At 43.1% G+C, this 21,289-nt stretch overlaps 1 protein-coding gene across 1 annotated transcript in view; it reads right to left on the bottom strand.

Moving 5' to 3' along the window:
- The window catches only part of LOC126091927 (protein numb), a 214,951-nt gene extending 196,308 nt beyond the window's left edge, over nucleotides 1–18,643 (bottom strand). The window contains exon 1 of the mRNA XM_049907249.1: nucleotides 18,482–18,643. The gene's annotated coding sequence lies outside the window, so the exon portion shown is untranslated. The remainder of the gene's footprint in view (nucleotides 1–18,481) is intronic.
- Between the last annotated feature and the right edge of the window lie 2,646 nt (nucleotides 18,644–21,289).

Below are 21,289 nucleotides of genomic sequence, written 5' to 3'. Positions count from 1 at the left end.
ATACACATACAGACATATACATCTACGTATCTAAATTGATGAATAAACAGCAATCTTCGCTGCTAACCAATCGATCATTGTGTTGGTATACATTAATCATATTGGCCAAAGATTGCGTATGTCGCGGCAGCGCCACGTGTCCTCGGTTATACTTGGCAATTCGTGTATTCGGCTCTCCTTGGTACGTTGATATAGTCCACCGGCACCCGACAACAGGCTGGAGTGACGAGTTTTCAGTTAAATCGGCAGTGGCGGCGTACTGAGAGTTCGAAGATGACGTCACAGAACCCAATGGAGAGTATACAGAGCTCATTTCTTACCAAATGGTATGGGAAACTGAAATATATAATGATGACAAAACGTGACATGATGACAGCCAGGAAACGCCAGGTTTTGTAGCCGCCATCTGGGCAATACTACAGCGCGTGAGAATTCAGCTATAAACTGTTGAGGGCGGTTATCGTCGTCCTGCCGCAATATGGCACTTGATCCCCAACCTTAAAATTTTCATAGCTTTTCAATGCAACGCCGCCGTGATAACATACAAGCCTATATGAATTAGATAGCAAAATATCAAGAATACAAGGTTTTAAAAAACTCAACATTGAGTTTATACTTGCAAAATATGTACATCCCTTCTGCCCCCATCGGATGCTGCAGTTTAACCCGCTTACCACATTGGGGTAACAGAGAAGATCAAAGTAAAAGTGACACTTTTCGTCCCTTCATTTAACATATCTAACTTCTAGTGGCACATTTTACAAGAATAGCGTTGGCAAAAGTTTACTGTAAAAATTCCGAGACCGTACATTACAAAAAGAGCCGAACAACATATTACTCCCTATTAAACAAATTTCGCGAAGACTGGAATATTTCAGGATTTTGAGCTCTCACGCTAGAGGCGGCTCGAAAAATATGGATGTAAAAGTTTAAGCAGGCAACATTTAAGCACTGTTGCTCACACCAAAGGGAAGGTCACAGCGAGGGACATCAGCTGGATCCCAACGCGCTGGATATATAGGGCGTATCATAATTAATGGCGTAAACGCATACAGTTGAAAGCACACGATACTAGAAGCAAAAAATTCTCAGTAAACATAGGGTCGAAAATGCATACCTTAAGAGCTACGAGCAATTTTTCATCTTCGATACTGTGAAGCAAATCTCTTCTACTGCAACCTCTTTGCCTTCCACATTTAGGGTAGTATGGACCAAAACAAGAAAAAATGTCCAGTAAACATTTGCTCTAAAATGTATACCTTTAAAGTAATGAGCAATCGTTCATCAGAAGAGTCGTGTTTACAAGTAGCGAAGATGAGCACACGCTCATAGCTCTTAAGGTATGCATTTTAGAGCGCATGTTTACTGGACTTCTTTTCTTGTTCTGGTCCATACTACAACTTCCCAAAATATGAAAAGCAAAGAGCTTGCAGTAGAAGAGATTTGCTTCACAGTATCGAAGATGAAAAATTGCTCGTAGATCTTAAGGTATGCATTTTCGACCCTATGTTTACTGAGACTTTTTTGCTTCTCGTATTGTGTACTTTCAACTGTATGCGTTCACGCCAGTAATTATGATACACCCTGTATATGGGGTGCCGACACACAACTGCCTGTCGGTCTCGCTTACGTCTACACGCGAAGAGTGTGAAGACTAACGATGCAACTACTATTCCGATGCAGAATCTCTTTCCCTCACTGGCACTGCGGCCTCTCCTGACCTCATTTGGTTACACGAGAAGGAAGCCAACAGAAGCCTACCGACCAGGAAAGAACGCAGGTGCAGCACGTGCCGGTGGGAATGTAGAAAGGGAAGTCTGCTGCTGCCAGTCACCTCCAGCCCCCCCCCCCCCCTTCCCACCATAATGCCGCAACAATCTAATGGGTATCTCCTCATCTGAAGGGGATGCTTTTTCTCTGCGAATGCTGCGAAGAGCATGACACATACTGCAATGCCATCTTTTGGACTAATTTTGTGCTCAGGACGAGCTTCCCACGATACCGTCCACAACAGAGCCTACAGAGATAGTATGTACCCAAAGATGGTATCACTACTGATTGGCCGAGAGCGCTGGACGCCATGTTTCACCCGTCTTCTGTTTACTTTTACTTCCGTAATGTGTGTTCATTATAACCGTAGCCTGGTTCTAAGGCTCCCAATAACGATTCGGTGGTGTAATTATTTGCAGGTGAAAATGCTGTGGTCTTTGTTGACTTTTGCAGATGCCTTTGCAGGTTCATATCGCTTGATGTAACATCGATAAGTAGTACTTTGGAAGTCGGGTCGGCGAGGATTATTATCCAATTAGATTTTTACATAAACTTTTGTTGCCTGAATTTTCGCTCAATGTGATTTACGTTCGTACATTTGATTTACTTTTGTCAAAAGATGCAGATGACAAACAGATTGTAGATGTATGCCACCTTTACTTTTTAGTTGCGGCTTACGCCGTACGTCGGTTGTAATAAATCAAATTTGGAGATGGAACACGTTTTTTATTAACACAGTGTGCTCGATTGTTTTTTTCCATTGCTGTTTATTCACACTCTCAGCGCAAATAGTTGATTATGGAGACAAAAGGCAAGGAATGTAAAACTCTGGCAATTGTTACTTTGCCAGTACGTAAACCGTGAATAATAATTTACCTGTTTTGAATCACTACTGCTGTTTCAATGATAAACTTATTTATGTAAATCATGTTTCTAAGTGTCTGCACAGAAAGAGTTCTTTTGAATTTCCTCCATATAAGACACAGTAGATCCAAAACGGCATAACATTAAGCAGGGACTGAAAAATTTACGTCAATGGTTAGAGACTACCAATTTCAATGACGAACATCCCACGACAAAAATCTGAAATCGCTTCAGAATCTGAGGGGCAAGAAATCGTATATTAGTCAACTTCCATTATTTTGAGAATGTTACGAGCATTACTGTTTACGGTTAATCGCAAGAGCCGTCCTTGTGCCACTTGGGAAATCCAAGTGTCGTTACACTCGGCAAGAGGCTGCAATTCTCCTTGCGACGCTACCTAATTGTGTAATTTCAACTACGCTCGCTGTCTGGTAAAATCATTGTCCCCAGCCCTCCCTCCCTCTCGTATCCGCCAGCTGCTAGAACGCCATCTTTTCGAAAAACGATGTGATAGCTTCCCAATGCACAGGACACCTAATGCAATGCATCTTTTCAACAAACCTGAATTTTATGGATAGGTATACAATTTGTGCAAACTTTGTCGTTGAGATTACTTCGTGTATACAACTTCGATGTTATATTCATTTTGTTTGTTACAACGCTAAACAAAGATGTGACCCTGTTACATTAGTTGTAACTGACGTCATGTTGTAGAGACAATCTGGTGGTACCTCTCACAAGGGAACCTCCCCATCGCACCCCCCTCAGATTTAGTTATAAGTTGGCACAGTGGATAGGCCTTGAAAAACTGAACACAGATCAGTCGAGAAAACAGAAAGAAGTTGTGTGTAACTATGAAAAAAATAAGCAAATATACAAACTGAGTAGCCCATGCGCAGGACAGGCAACATCAAAGACGGTGTGAGCTCAGGCGCGCCGTAGTCCCGTGGTTAGCGTGAGCAACTGCGGAACGAGAGGTCCTTTGTTCGAGTCTTCCCTCGTGTGAGAAGTTAAATTTTTTTATTTTCAGACAGTTATTATCTGTTCGTCCGTCCGTCCGTCCGATGCGAGGTAACTACGCCGCAGTATGGGGACGCTACACCTAAACAAACATCGAAACACACGACGTCAGTCGACTACAGCGACAGAGCACAGGGAAAACTGTGAAACTGTTGCATTCATTTGTTGCAGTTTATGTGACAAACTCTTATGTTTTCATCACTTTTTTGGGAGTGATTATCACATCCACAAGAAAACCTAAATCGGGCAAGGCGGAAGATTCTTTATACCCATTCGCCAAGCGTACAAGTTAGGTGGGTCGACAACATATTCCTGTCATGTGACGCACATGCCGTCACCAGTGTCATATAGAATATATCAGACGAGTTTTCCTGTGGAGGAATCGGTTAACCTATGACCTTGCGATCAAATGTTTTCGGTTCCCATTGGAGAGGCACGTCCTTTCGTTTACTAATCGCATGGTTTTGCGGTGCGGTCGCAAAACACAGACACTAAACTTATTACAGTGAACAGAGACATCAATGAATGAACGGACAGATCATAACTTTGCGAAAATAAAGAAAGTAAACTTTTCACTCGAGGGAAGACTTGAACCAAGGACCTCTCGTTCCGCAGCTGCTCACGCTAACCACCGGACCACGGCGCTCGTGAGCGCACATTGTCCTTGATGTGGCCTATCTTGCGCGTGGGCTACTCAGTTTGTCTATTTTGCTTTTTTTTTATAGTTCCCACAATTTCTTCCTGTTTTCTCGATTGATCTGTGTTCAGTTTTTCAAGGCCTATCCACTGTGCCAACTTATAACTAAATCTGAGGCGGGTGCGATGGGGAGGTTCCCTTGTCAGTACTAGCTTCCGTTATACGCCAAATCTAATCATCAGTTACTCTGTCGCAGCCACATGGTATTGTACCACGTACACGCGAGATGATGCAGGTATCTGTATTGTTCGTGCCATTCATACTTCAAGTTGTACGTACATTATGACAGCACACCTATCTTGTAACTGCAATGCCTCAACTTTTTGATGCACATGTGTAGTCCTAATGTCACGGAAGGGTTTAAGCATTGTATGATGCAACTGCCACTGCCCTGTTTTCAAGGATCTGAAGATGGTAGTACATTTTGCCGAAACTAGTAATCCAGTAATTGTGTTAACGTAGCGATCTTGGTAAATAAATCGGTACTCACAACACCTAAATGTTTTTAAAATTGATGACTGGACCATGAAACCCGCAAAATTCCGGGTAGGACCGGCATGAAAGGGCACGGGGAATGATCGGAAAAGAAACAACTCCGACGAAGTCTAGTGCAACCGAGGCTCAAGCTCCAGACGCGACCGCAGCGAGAATTAGAGCAGTATCTGTCCGGACCGTGGGTTGGCGAATCTGAGCGGGCAAAGCAGACGTTTTTGCAGCGTGCCTCGTCTCGCCACGCCACGCCGTCTGTGGCAGAACATGGAGGGGAAGGGAAGGCGGGAGAGGCTCTGGCTAAAAGTTGCCGCGGTAGTAGGGTGGGGAGGGGAGAGGAGGGCGCACTACTGCACCTGCTCTGCGGTGTCTGGCCGGCGAACTGGGGTAAACGGCACGCGCGTGAGGGCACAACGGAAACGACGAAAGCCCTCCGCTGGTGACTCCAACTACATTACCAAGATGACGTGGTACACAAAGGAGAGGACGCAGTTTGTTTTACAGACTCATTTGAAGTCTCTTGTTTGGCCTGCTGCTGTCCGCCAAGAAATTCGTCGCCTGTGCCAACCTCTTCCATCAAGGAGTAGCACTTACACTCAACGTTTTAATCCCAGTCTTTCCTCAAAGTTCTTGCGGTGTAGGGACCCACCTAGAACCGTGGAAGCTATTATCTGCATGTCCTATTTTTCTGTCGTTCTTTTAGTCAATGTTTTCCACATGTTCCTCTCCTTGCCGATTCTGCCGGGAGGCTCCTCATTTCCTTTAAATCTGCCTAACTTTCCATCAACATCCTTCTATTGCACTATACGTATACTTCTAGAGCACCATACATACCAGACAAAATCATCATCTCCGTTAAGACTGTTCGGTTAGATTTATATTTATATTTTATTCTGCACTATTGATCTGATTCAAGCATTTGTGCCACTGTCAAGTGCACCTGTAATACTATTGTCAGCCTTTTTATTTCCGTCGCTTCAGTGAGTGGACGCTAAGTCGAGAAAGATCCACTACGTCGACTAATGCGTAGTGCCAGGCTCGAAGAGCTACACCGACGTTTCGTATCCCATAAAACGCTAGAAACCCGTCTAGATTTGCTCTCATGAAACCCGTCCTGTATTTCTTCACACTGTTCGCTCATCTTAAGGATGGCGAATATGTTTTAAAGGAATTTGACGACGACGTTATTGGTCCCACGACTCTCACAATCACGACTTAAAGAAACAGAGGGGCTGAAATTAATTCAAAGCCACACGATTCCAGACTACGGGCTTTTGCTGTCTGCCAAAGAATGAGATTCCACTGAGGTCTAACGATATTCGATGGTCATCTAAATTTACAAAATATGATTAAACATCGATGTTTCAATACCTATACAGAAGCTTTCTAAACATCGATGCTTAGGGCAAAATATCGACCTTCGATGTTGGCAAAGAAACAGGCTATTTTTACCCACTTTCAGTAATTTTTTTCTGAACCCAACGCCAGTGCAGTGGTTAAGGGGGGCAGAAACACTGTTTGGAAGAAAGACTCGTCAAGTGCTCGATTCTGTAGTGGAAAAAAACTATTGAAAAGGCAAGTACAAGAGACGATTACTGCTGTGAAATGGATTGTAATGTGGTTTAAAGAACGTAAGCAACAATTGATGAAGTAAGATAAGGAGACTTTAAACTAGGCCCAACTCAAGAAGTATCCCCATGATGCAGTTCTGCATTCTACACGAATAAAAGATATTTGTAGCTGAATCCAGGGATTAATAATGCTAGTCGGCACCCACGCTAATAACTGTTGAAATTATACATCTGGCAGATGGATGTGACAGTCTTACATCGCTACTCGTGAAATTTCAGTAGGAAAAAATACGTTACAGGCATTAAAGTGATCCCAATAGGTTGTACACTGAATATAAAAATATGATATGCAACAATACTTACTACGGAGATAATCTAAATAGTAACATCATAACATAAATTAAACAAACGTACGTTATCAATTGAACAAGTTAAAATATTAGCCACATCAACGTTGCTTGATCGTAGATTCATCACTATACGCTTTCAAGATGCTTTAGCATGTTCGAATCTAAATCATCAAGGACTCGTTTGCGGCAGTTCAAACGTTGAAGATGGGCAACACCGTCGATACGTTACGGGACAGCAGAAAAACCAAATCGGATTTGCAGAGCAACGTTACAATACGGCGCAAAAAAATCTGAACAGGAACAGAAACAGACTGAAAGGTTGCCTTCTAGATCTAAAAAAGAGTTGCTTAGAAGTATGGAATCCCAACATAAGAACTATCTATTCAAAGCTGCTAAAAACAACCCTCTGAAGCTGTACAGTCACAAAGTCACTTCTGAAAAACTTCTCAAAAGCAAGACATACGCTGTCAACGACGCAGGAGAATGGAGGGCAAACTCCTCTTGAAAATGTAATTTTACAGTCTGCATGCAAAAAGTTGTAGGACATGCATTGTTCGTTATTGCTGTATTTACTGAATACGTATTAGATGTACGTTGCTTCTTACGCCGTTCTATAAATTCATCGTGTAGCATCGACGATAAGAAATTGACGATTTAGCATTATCGAACATCCCTAGCCCGGACGAAACATTCTTCCCTCGAAGATGACATTGCCCAAGGCGATTCGTGTTCCTAGGTCACTGCAATTACAGAATTCCTCCCTCCCCCGTGCTTGTTTTTCAATGAGGTCCTGTCTCCTCCATACTGAGAAGAAAAAAAAAAAAGAAATCACATGGTAAGGATAAAGACTGATGCAAACCCCTTGGACTACACCACACTTTGGAATCTAAAAGAGATCTCTCCCTAGTCTCATGGCATATCGGTGATGTGCAGGCAGATGCCATCACAGCCCCTCTAGCAACAAAAAGTAGGATTACACGACTGCGGAGGCTTTAATTTAAGTCCCCAGTGTCGGTCACATTTCTCGGAAGGGAAATACTGTATTGCGCCGTACCACAGCGTCTCATAACTTGCGTACTGATACTGGTGCTTGCCCAAGTCCAGTTCTGGGTTGGAACTAATGGGCGGGCGGACGGACACTTCCGCGCTGAGACATTTCTGAGGAGCCTGTGGAGTCTTTCTGGGATAAGAGGTTTACCGCAAGTAGCATACTGGCACACTACGATTTTGTTTCATGTCAGGCAGTGTAGCACAGAGTGCTGTAGTCTACGATACGTGTTACTAGGAATTACCATTAAAATGAGGTGAAAGAAATAAAAGAAGAAGACCTGGCTGTCGGGACAGACAGATCTGCAGGTTATCCGAGGTCTCTATTAGGTTTGAATGTGGCAGTTTGGTGTCAGATGGCATTCTCCAAGAAACGCTTTAGATTATGGCACAATTGCCCGGAGTATTTTACTAACGTAAGTTGAATGTCCCAATATTTTTCTGAAGTGTGAATACCCATTCTTTCTTTCTTTCGCTTGTGCCGTTTTTCTCGCGGATACGCAGGGCGGCATGGTTAATCGGATGTGGCAATGTTAGTTGAAGGGGTGGCCGGATGCCCTTCCTGCCGCCATCCCGTAACCCCCGGGAAGGAATTAGTGTACCCCAACTATCTGTCACTAGTGTAATCCATGGAATAGTGCGAAACTGTTCAGATGTCTGCGAGCCGTGTAACTGAGGCGGGACGTGGGGACCAGCCCGGTATTCACCTAGGGGATCCGCCGGGCGGATTCGATCCGGGGCCGGCGCGCCTACCCGAGTACAGGAAGCAGCGCGTTAGCGCGCTCGGCTAACCTGGCGGGTCTAAGTGTGAATACCCATGTAGTGTGAAAAATCAACGTATGCAGTCATAAACAAAAATTTTCTATTTTGGTTGTTCATTTTGGAAACATCTGTAGTTGTAAATATACGATACGAGGTAAGTGGAATAAGATTTTTCCCCTCATTATTTCACAAATAGTGAACATTCTGCTGTTTGCAGAAAGCTACAAACGAGGAAACGTTCTTGCTGCAGGTAAGATTGTGCGAAAGAGGGTAAGCGACATTTAAAGAGGTTGGACGCACAACGCCACGGCTCTCGGAACGGCGTCAGCAGCCTGCAACACGGTTTCTGCGGACGTGAGAAGCTCATTATCATTACAGAGCGAAGGAGTCGCGCAAACAGCGTGAAATGCACACTCGGTGTTGGGGCGAGACCGCAGAGGGGCCAACCGCTTCTTTCACCGTTACCTTGGCGCTGCGGTCGGATTGTTTGGAGACACCAGCCCGAGCCAGAACACGTAAATACTCATAATTTGTGCAAGAGAAAGAGCTTCACAAATTGAGCAAGTCAATAACGCTTTGGTCCACCTCTATACGACGTCCTGAAGGAAATCGACCCAAATTCTAACTGGAACGTCCGATCGTCAAAATCCCGAGCTGGTTGGGGGCGCTGCCCATAATGCTCCCAACATTCTCAGCTGGGGGAAATCCGGTGACCTTGCTGGACAGGGTACGGTTTGGCAAGCACTCTCGCCGTATGTGGGCGGGCATTATGTTGCTGAAATGCAAGCCCAGGATGGCTTGCCATGAAGGGCAACAAAACAGGGTGTAAAACATCGCCGACATACAGTTGTGCTGAAAGGGTGCCATGCGTGAGAACCAAACAGTCCGGCTATGGAATGAAATGGTACCCTAGATCATCGCTCCTGGTTCTCGGGCCGTATGGCGGGCGCAATTCTTTTCATAACATGACATCTTTGGTTATCATCCACAGTATCTTTGCAGCACAGCGGTCCGACAACGATATTCTACACCCCGTTCTGTTGCCCTTCATGGCATGCCATCCCGCCTTACATTCCAGCAAGATAACGTCTGCCCGTAGACGCTCCTCTACCCTGGATTGAGACGTTATTAACTGTAATTGGTTTTAGAACAAAAAATGTTGTCGCAGGCGTATCTTCGCAGCTGTCAGATGTTTCTCTACGCTTAGTGACCTTTCTTCGCAGTAGATAGGCGCTACTGGTTGAAAAGATTTAGCACGTACCGTTCCATAACAAGCCCGACTACGGCCATTCGGACGTCGGAGGACATCCGTACATATTGGCTAATTTTTCTTATTCCCAGTGTACCTGTATGCTAAATCCAGGGTAGGGGAGCGGTGTCAGTCGTCACAAATTTCAGTAACCTATTTTAGCGGATATTTCCCATAATAAGCCCATTCAAAAATGGTTCAAATGACTCTGAGCACTATGCGACTTAACTTTTGAGGTCATCAGTCGCCTAGAACTTAGAACTAAGTAAACCTAACTAACCTAAGGACATCACACACATCCATGCCCGAGGCAGGATTCGAACCTGCGACCGTAGCGGTCGCTCGGTTCCAGACTGTAGCGCCCAGAACCGCACGGCCACTCCGGCCGGCTAAGCCCATTCAGATGAGCAAATACATTTTATATTTAGCTTCATCAAGCTGACACAATATCCCGCAAACAGCATTCAAATGATAGATGCATACAATAACAACTCCTCCCTCATCTGCTCGGGTTACGCGTTTCAGCGGAATGGTAAGTAGTTACAAGGGCTTTCCTATGGCACAATGACGTAATGTGGCGACTTTCTTCCTTGCTATTAGAACGTTAATACAACGACGACACACGCAAAGTACTCAAAGCGCATATTTTAAATAAGAATAAACACAACAACAAATCAGCTATCGTTCGAGCCTTAACAAATATCTTTATCACTAGTAGAATCAAAGTTTTAGTCTTGGATGCCGCTGGGAAAAAAACGTGTTGTCCTTCCCATTTTGTGAATGATTCCCCCTCTCGTACTGCCCGCATCTCGTGGTCGTGCGGTTGCGTTCTCGCTTCCCACGCCCGGGTTCGATTCCCGGCGGGGTCAGGGATTTTCTCTGCCTCGTGATGGCTGGGTGTTGTGTGCTGTCCTTAGGTTAGTTAGATTTAAGTAGTTCTAAGTTCTAGGGGACTTATGACCACAGCAGTTGAGTCCCATAGTGCTCAGAGCCATTTGAACCATTTTTGAACCCTCTCGTACTGCGTAAAATGTATCCGCTACATGTTGATTGTGTTCAAAGTTTCAGAATCAGGATCTCCTTCAACCTGATGTCATGTCCATAGTTCAAGATGGTTGTCTTTGGACACACATATCACAGCAGCTTTTGGCGGTCTCCGTGGTTTGCAACGAAGCTGTGCAGCACTTTCTACATAAAATATCTTCAACAGCTGTTTTCAAGTATGTCTTCAACTGTCAGTTAATTTAGATACCTCGTCTTGGTCTCTGCTCTAGGACAGCGAACGGTGGGACTAGGAGACTATATCTGCCGAGTGAGCGTTCGGAAGTGCAGAACATGATTTCTGTCAACATTTACTCCTGGGTCGCGTAACATCGGTACAACGTGAAATATTTCGGTGACACTGTAGACTTTGGATGTCATTACATCACGCAAACGATCCATAAGTAGCGTCAACTTCTTACACAAGTTTTACAGTATCTTGACAATTTGCAAGCGATATTTATAATGAACTTCGCTTAAAACTTAACAGAAACGCAAGGACATTTCGCTTATCGGCAACACGTTTCACAGACCGCATGCCGCTTTTTAAAGTGTCCCGAAAGACATCGTGACTGAGGCTATAACAAGCAGCAAACTAAGAGATTTATTCTTGTATATATTTTTCGTCGATTTTTCGATTACAGTAGATTCCATATCTTTATAATAGGAAGGAAATTAAGCAGAATTTTACATACAAAACTTATCAACTGATGAACACTGTCCGAATTGTGTTTACACTTAACATACTGACTGGGAGTATACTACCAAACCAGTGATTTCATCTAGTCCCGTAAATACATGTCCACGCAGTCACAAAAATTACTCCTACTGCATTAACTGTGTATTATATACATAGTATCTCGATGTTTTTCATCACACAAAAATTACCTCTTACTACTATTATTACCTGTGGTATATAAAACGTAGGGAGTGACATGTTCGCCTTCGGCGTAGGCCTTTTTAGCTCTGCATCCGTGGCAGCAACAATTATTAGCGACTTCTGTTAATAAATGAACGTGTAAAAGGGAGGAAAAATAAATGTAATAGCGATGTTTCTGTCTTAGCTCAAAATTTATACAAACAGCACTATACAGTAGTCACCTGAAAACCTCTGATGTTGACGTCACGCAGAGTACGCTGTGCTCATTCCACAATTATCTCTGCGCCCTGTGGACCTGTCACAGTGTATTTCACTTAAAATTCTAGTGGAAACACGGCCAATACTTTTGACATCCAAAAGTTCTCTTGCAAGTACGTTCTGGGTAAAGTCAACAACTGCTACAACCCCACTATTTGTTGAGGCAATTCAAATTTAGAAACAAACCACAACTTTGACAGCAACGAAGAGGGTCTAATATTGATTCAATCTGCCTCAATACAAAGACTACAAGTAAGTTCCTCTAATCTAGGTGAACAGAACGTAGCCTGCCGATTATAGCTGTCTCAGCCTCCTCTGCCAACCAACGAACGAGGACACAAGACACAATTTCAAGCCATCTTCCTTACACGGGTCGGCCCTTCGGCAGGAAAATCTTGCGGTGGGGGTGTAAGTTCATTCAACAATTAATTTATTCTACAAAGGAAGCACACTACTAAGACAAAACACTTTACTGTATTACCAGCAGCTAGTAGTCACAAAATAAATGGCCAAATAAGGTTGTAAATCGGACTGAAAGAAATACTGTCGTCTGGTGCTTGGAGCCAAATCGTCTTTCTGTTATCGATGGACAATGGAACGAAACATATGCATAGGAGCAGTATTGTTATTTCCTTTTTGCTGCAATGAGAACTGAAATTAGTTGCGTAAGTGACTTGGCCCGTAAGACTTTGGAGTAGAAAAAAGGAGGTGGGCCTAATATTCCCAGCAAGTAGGTCTTGCCCTTGAAGCCGGCCAGTGATAACGAAGGTCTGTGAACCGCAGCGCAACACAAGGCTTTTGCTGTGGCCTGCCCTTACCTCGGAGAGAACAAAGGTGAGGACGCAGCTGGAGTACATGGCGACTGGCAGTGGCTGTGAACACGAGGCGCCTTTAGGCCGCGGCTTGTATAACTGTCCGCCGCAACTTCCGCTGCTCCGGCCTCCGCAATGGCGGCGGCCACTAAAACAGCTAGCTCCTAACGGGCGTACAAACAGACCGCACCACGAAACGAAGCTGCTCCTGCGAACGGGAGTTCTCGTTGATTGATACTCCCGCAAGCAATTCTTTGCCGAGTTCCGGGATAGTCGGATCGAGTGGCGCAGTACAAATCACAACAGATACGAGAACAGAAAAAAAGTATTGCGACAACTATGAGCAGGATTGAACGTCCTCTCAATATTACATAGACGGAGCAAAGGAGGACATGGATTCAGAGTAGCGCCGCTGCCTATTAAAGCACATTTTGCGTCATCGACTCCCGCCTGGGGAATGGCTCCGTGTTATTGATGTGTTGTTAAATAAATGTCCTATGGCTTTCATGCCTTTTACGGGCACCACTTCGGCGTCTTAATCAACCAGCTCCTTACTTGGCATCACGAGGCTGAGTGTGCCCTCGTTCCAGCCTAAACAACAAAATTTAGGGTGCTCAATGACATTAGAACCCAGGATCCCCGCAGATATCTTCTCATACAGTAGAATGTAATTTATAGGACTATAGATCGCAACTTTACGAGCAGAGTTTGGAAATACAATAAACTGTAGTTAGCACAGCTCAATGTATTTGTACTTCAGTTCTAGAGGAAAAGCTGGATGGATGGATGCGGGCCAATTTGGAGAAAAAAAAAAAAAGATGAATCACAAAGGGGTGGAACCAGTTGAAATTTTGTAGGTCAGTTACTTTTGGAATAATGCTGAATTACGCACAGACACGCTTAAAATGTACATGCAGTGCATACGGTATAAAGATGTTTGTCTAAATTACTACAGTACTCCAACGTTCACTCGCCGCGGGGTACTAAAACCACGGAAAATTTCCATCATAACTGCTGGAGTAAAAGTTGGCCTATTCTTATACAGTGTGTTAACTTTTAGTTGGTAGACCACTCCCTTGTCTCCTATCAAAAGAAATCGGATGGCTTCCGCCGAATATTTGTTTTTGATTGCAACGCGCCCGTCCCCCCACCCCCCAAAAAATCTCCTCCTTCCTTAACGTATTGCAGACAAAGGCAAAAGTACGAAACGCATGCTGTTATAATAATAATCTAATAAAGCTAAATTTTTATAATTTATTTACTGCAACCGTTTTTCGCGCGATGACTCATTCTTAAGCGGCACGTTACAAGACATAAATGCTATTTTTCAATTATGATCTACTTTTGTTTTGTCACTTTTGTGCATGAATGTTGTTATACCTCAGGCACACAAACCAATATTGTAAGAGTCTTGCGCAAATAAGACAAAACAAAAGTAGTGCTTAACATTCAAGTTTAAGGCAGCAAGTTCAAAATTCAGAACACGCAACTGGAAGAAGAAAACTAATATCACTTGAGAATTCAGACGTAAGAATATTGCTGTCGGCGAGAAATTTTCATGCTTAACCAATGATGGCTACTGAGCTATTGAAGTACTTTAGCTGGAATGTCATGGTTTTTATTAATGCGAGGTGCTACATTTACGTTCACTTTTAAAATGTAATCGTTTTCTGACTCACAACAAATAAACAATTTGATGTTTTAATTTAGGCCATGCGTTTCAAGGTGGGTTTTAGTTACTTGGCGTGTATGCACAATGTAGTACACAGAACTACATAATTATGTACAGAGAACTTCGGTGTTGTGAGTTTCGGCCGAACACTGAGAAGAGGGACCTGGTTATGTTCCGCTGGTCACTTATTTCTGGAATCATACAAAATTAAGCAAACACGCTGAAAATATAAATACAATACACGTGGTTGGGTTGTATCCCGTTCTTCAGTAGCCCCCACATTTTACGGATATGCACAGAATCTCGTTAGTAATATCTAATACAAGAACATCTAAGAGCTCTGGGCTTCCGCTGACAGTGTGAAGAAACTTAACGAATACCCTGTGTGACGTGCTAGTCTCTTGACGATCCAACAACTAGCTTTCACTTGTTTCTGTGTTACGAGCTCAGTAAGAAAGTGTTCACTATGTAAGGAGAAACTGCATGGTTATGGTTTCGGATATATGTTGCAATGCAGATGCAATTAAAGTGAATAAGAAACTAAACGACACATCAAGAGCAACCAAAACCACCTATGGATGTATTCACATCAACAAACGAAACAAGCTATCTGTTGCAGAAAAAAACTCCTTGTTAACGCTATATAGTCCTAATAGCTGCCGCTTTTGCAATTTATGAAATTTATGTCGCTTGTACACGACGGCACAGTACATTTTATTTAGTGCTAGTAAAAGCCTAACCATTACGATGCCCTGAGTAGTTTTTAGAACTATCGGGTTGTTTGAAGATCACGCGATGTTACTCTAACAAATACAGTTTCCATAACGAGGAGAGAGATTATGGGGCGCTATACCATTACAGTACAGTCATTTATCGATTTAATTGTCTAATTCATCGACGACTGAAAAATTAACATGACTTAAAAAATATTTCGCTTTGTGGTTTTTATGCCTGAAACTACGGCGTGAACTAAGTTGTAACACTACAGACATTTGTCTAGTTTCATCTAACGCGACATAACAACCAGAATCACAACTAACGTCGTTGGTACATGCAAACTCATTATCACATATTCAGTACACTTACAATCTTTTTTCCCTGAAGTATCATCTTGGGCTCCTCGAAAGTTCATGAGAGACTTTTTTACTCTTCTCCACACAATAAAATAGTTTTTATTCCGTGTTCCCATGTGCCGTTCAACGTCCCATAGGTTTGATTTTCACTTTTTTTTTCGTGGGTTTACATGCGCATTCATATGTTTTCCACTACGCTGCCAATTGACTCCTTACATTTTTGTTATTGCTACGCTGTAAATTATGCATATGAGCAGTGAGTGCAAGGGTCTCGAACTTAAGCTACTACGAATATAGTAGCATTTGCAATATTTGTATAATATTTTACTACACGTTAAATTCAACGAAAACAAAAAGGAAGAATAACATGAAAAAATTTGTATTTGTCTTAGCATATGGCAACGAATTATTCTGTAATAACTAAATACAGTAGTTTGGAAACTATAAAGATGAGCAGTTGTGCGCGTAATTTATTCAAATACATGTATACAATGATAATAGTTTTAGCACCAGACGATTTCTGTGTGTAGTATAATATAGCGGTGATTAAAAACAAAAGCAATAAACTCTGTAACTGTATTATACTTGACCGGCTCGTACGCGGAAAATAAGAACGTTATCTAACTGAAACTAACGGCGGCATTACCGGCAAGCCTTGTTGACATTAGTTCTGGTACTGTTTCAATATTCGGCATATACTCAAAAATAATTATGAAATCAGAAACTTGTTATTTATCACTGGATCGCCAGATCACAAAATTCGACATCGCGCAGTTGATTATGTCACTGCAGTTTCGCTAGGAAGGAACTTCCGCTTGTGACCACAGGGAGATAAAATTAACGAGGCGGAAGAACCCGCCAAGGGCTAAGCACTGGACTGCTGCCATGCGCCAGCGTAAACCAGGTGTGCTGCTATTCCACCCCGCTGGGGGAGGGTGGCAGCACAATGCAAGCCTGCGTTGGCCCCAGCTGTGACCTAACTGTGGGTAGCCTCCCCCGTGGGAAACATTCCCACGTACATAGGCGTCTGCAAATGGGGAGGGGGAAGTGGCCGTCCTACAAACCCCCCCCCCCCCCCACAATTTCACACTCATAGTTTTTATTCAAACATAATTCTCAAACTTCTAGAAGTACTTTGTTTTACACCAATCGTTTAAGCCAATTGCAGCACCACTAGGCTGATCGCAATGAGACAACACCATGGCTTTAGCGATTGCTGTATAACTTATGTTTTGTTCGGCAATCTGTATTTGCCCCAATCCCGTGCTGACGAGTTTGTACCCTGCGACAAAATTCAAATGGAATACTTTGCACAAAACTTCTTAATAACCAATTTTCTGGTGGTATCTACAAATCCCATTATTAATGTGGATTGACTAGAATGCTATATAATATGATGAATTCACTATAAAAACAATTATTTGTCGAAACACGGTTCATTTTACGCCAGGAGATGATTACGCCATTCATAGACCGAATTACGCTGATTCACGTTGCTGTTCGAAATTGCTGCAGGGAAAGTTGGCAAGGAAAATCCGTACTAGCATGCCAGTCCAGTGAGTCACATTAAACTCATACAGTGACTTCGACACCCAACATTCCGATACTGAGTAACAATTGTTAATCTCCTAACGGAAGTTTCTCATTAGCCTGTAAGAAGACTAGAAAACCACAGTGAACGTCGAGAGTAATCGAGAACGATAATCAAAAACGAAACAGTAATCCACTAGGTTTCACTTAGGTAACAATTCAGTGAAGTTCAGGTTCGCAAAACGAATTCGCAGGGCTGATGGTAGTAATTTTTCGTTAAATCAATAGAAAATATTTTTACAGCATTTCCAGTATCTGAATTTCCAGATGTGTTTAAGTAATACATGTATCAGCTTCATGGTAGGAGACGAAAGGTCAAGTTATCACAACGACTTTCATATTTTTCCCAAAGCCCTCCATTATTAACAGCGACAATGGGAATTACATTGCATTACAATTTAAAATTGTGACACCAACCTATCGACATTAATTGTAGTCGGTGTGACTTGATAAACTAAAAACTCTTATTAGTCCCGATTCAGTACTACTTAAGACTGACGTACAAAAAAAAACTTCCAGCATTTTCGACACTGTTTCATACGTAGGCCTACTTTAAATCTCTCCATCCTTCTCACTCACATCCTTCTACACATTGGTCTCAAATGAAGGTTGCCACTCGATATTTGTCTGGAGAAAACAATGCCGTTTATGTTAACACGAAGCTGACAATCACCAAACGACATTAGAAGGTGGCTATCATTTTTGGCAACTGCACCTGCTTACGTAACAGCTGTCTGACAGAACTTCCGCAGATGCACGGTTGAGGGCTGGGGGTCAAGAACCGTCCGTAAAGCAGAACCTCAATTTTCTATAGTTGATGGTAAAACAAAAGCCCTTATTACGTTGCAAAATATCTTTATCAAATGCCTTTTTTTTATAAAAGACGTTTTCTATAATCTTTGACGGCGCAGTGGGATACTCTTTCCACACTTTTAACAAAAGTTGAGTGTTTGATCCAAGCTTTTATAAAAAGATTAGTCATTGAACTTTGTGGAATGGTGTAGTGAGCGGAAGTGGGAGGGAGGGACGTAAATCGATTTCATAAATTTGCTGACGAATAAACATATTGGTGGTTCACGTTAAATTTGATTGCATTTCTGTTTCAGAGGCTTGCGGAGTTCGTATTTCCGAGCAGAAATTGATATAAGCTATAGCCTGCCTGATCGTGTGGGAAGCGACCGCGGGCTGGGGTCCTGGCTGGAATGCCGGCCGACCTTGTGGCTGCCATGCCAGGTACACAGCCAGGCCACCACAGGCCATCCGTCGGATCCGACCGGCGGCAGCGTTGCCACGAGGCGGGGGCGGCCCATCACATATCAGCGCATAACCCACTTACCGTGCTTCATACTTATAAACACACAAACACAGACTGGAGCCACACGGATTGTCACTTAATCACCGACCAAATTCGCAGTGCGAGCCGTACCGGCAACGGCTATTTCACCCGAAAACACACGCACACTGAACGCGGCAGCCCTGACGGCGAGCCACGCGACGGACAACTGAGGAGCGGCTCGGCGCAGCTGCCGCAGTGTTGCCAACTCCGCGCGGCTCGGCGCGGCTCTCCCCACCTGACCGCGGTAGTGGTCGGCCGTGAGCGCGTCACCTCTCCACTCCTCTCCGCTCCTCGCCCATGCTAATCGTCAGCGGCCCGCAGTTGATGGTCCTGCGGACGCGCATTCTCTCACTCCTACTCGAGACGCGCCGCTGGCCTACCAAGAAGCCAACTACTGCTGGCCTTGTACACGCGCTGTGCAGATTGTTTCTGAAAGTGACGGATGAAACAAACCTGTCGCAAAACACACGATAGTTAATCTCTCCAGGTCCCTAAATTTCCCTGCACACGTTCATTATTTATTGACAATTCTAATTTCAAACCTTCAATATATTGAAGCGACCTCATGCTTTCAATAACAATGACAAAAATTGTCCTTTGACAACGCAACTTCACAAGGTTAAGGTGCCGGACACCCAAAAGTAAGCGTGTGCTGCAACTGTATTAGTTATAGCTTGTGAGCAACAGAAAGCAATGAAAAATGACGGAATGGGTACGAGAATGGTTGAAAAAAAGGGAGCTACTGATATTATGTTAATTTACTGTACTGTATGTATTTTATTGTTGTGGGGACCTAGAAACGACGGAGAGACTCCGTCCCCGCCGCAGCCGCAGTGGTCCACAACCCCACGACGACTACGGCAGTCCACTTCACCCCTCCGCTAATTTACTGACTAAAATCAGAACCACGACACCGAAAGACTTCATAAATTATTTTCCGATGAGCGCTACATAGTATGTCAAGTTATTAGCGTTGATACAACATAAAATACGGAAGCAAAACACGTTAATGGGAGAGGCAGTCGCAGTCGACAAGAGGAGTAACTTAAAGAGATTTGGGCGACAGGCAGGTCATTCTAATGCTCGAAGTTTGGTTCTGTAAGATCAGCCAGCGCAATTAGTAAAATTCTCCGTGGAAACATGTAAAGCAGTTATATCTGCCTGGCAAAGACCTGTCCAGGCAATTAACGTAAAACAGTTCTTTTTTCTTACACTTTGTGATAATTTCGTGAGACTGACGTACATTTTACAGACCTCTTACCTACCATTGCAGATATATGACGTATTTTTCGAAATGAGGGCGCCCTTCCAAACTGTTATGTAATACACTAATCTATACTATATTTTCAAGTTAATGAACTAAGCAGTGTCATAGGGACGCCTCCGTTGACCACATTAAAATGGTATATACGATGATTACCCTTTCATGGAACTGTCAAAATTCCTTTGTGTCAAAAGACTTCTTTAAAACTAAATCTGAGGTATGATATATACGACGGAGTATTGAAAAATAAACAGTGCATACTAACGCTGCGTGACTGGTTCCTTACGCTCTGTCAACATCTGACTGGAGAACATTGTCAAACCGTCAACACTGGACCTCACACGTTCAGTATGTATTGGCAATACTGAGAATACTTTGAAGCCAATCAATATTGCTCGAAAATATTTTTAGTATTAACATAGGTCAATACACGTCCTCAGACAATCAATATATTGGCAGTTAGACATTACTGAATGTCTGAGAGCCCCTTAAGACTGACGGTCATTTCTTTTTACAATTCACTTATTTCATACAGATCGCTAGATGTCTGCCATACTGGCTTTTGCTCTACTGAGTTGCCTCTGCCTTCTAACCACAATCTCACAGATTTTCTCGGCGGGATACATTAACCGTGTGCTTCTCGATGTCCTGCCGCGTTGTACCGAGGACTTCGTGAGCGACCTGCGACTACATCGAGTGACGTCACCGTCTGAGCGCTTACGCACAGACACGACGGGATATGCTGTGCGATTTCTTGTGTGAAATTTTGGTGCAAACGGCTAAACCAACTCACATTGTACATTTCACACAGATTACATAAGAGCTATAGAGGAACTGAGAAAGAGGAATTAAAATTATAACCACTTTTAGTAGTGAAATGAAATGAAATGATCGTATGGCATTTATTGGCCGGGATATCCACTTCGGGGTTCGGCCGCCGTATTGCAAGTGTTTTTAGTTGACGCCACTTCGGCGACTTGCGTTTCAGTGATGATGAAGCACACACAACATACCAATGCAACTTAGCTCAAAGGTGATTACTTAAAAATTTGTTTCCGTTCCGAGCTTTTGTGTAATATGCAGTCATGTAACTTGACCTAATGTGAAAATTACGATTTTCGTATCAAATGGCACAGGAAAGCGAACTTTGAAAATGAAAAAAATTGAAAAAAAGACACGTACACACACCACTACACGTAAATCAGTATTTATATGGAAAATTTGACCGTTTCACACTGTCAACTGTGTACATTAACTTTTACAAAGTCTTAGCTGCAACAGAAGCATTTTTCCCCAACGGAAATCTGGGGTACACATTTGTAAACGTTCAGAAATTTCACCATGCGCAATTGCTGCCAACTATTGGACACTACTGTGAAAATATAAGCAAGTCAATGTAGCAGTACGCAGTTTGTTCGCTATATTCCACAGTATAACTGAATATTCTTATTGTTATTTTGCATGATAATTACTGAATGATCATTATATTTATTACGATAGAGAATGTGGTGTCACCGCCAGACACCACACTTGCTAGGTGGTAG

Source organism: Schistocerca cancellata, chromosome 7 (assembly GCF_023864275.1).
Source record: "Schistocerca cancellata isolate TAMUIC-IGC-003103 chromosome 7, iqSchCanc2.1, whole genome shotgun sequence".
Classification (NCBI taxonomy): domain Eukaryota; kingdom Metazoa; phylum Arthropoda; class Insecta; order Orthoptera; family Acrididae; genus Schistocerca; species Schistocerca cancellata.
The sequence above is the reverse complement of the archived record's forward strand: the minus strand, read 5'-3'. Positions and strand labels throughout refer to the sequence as shown.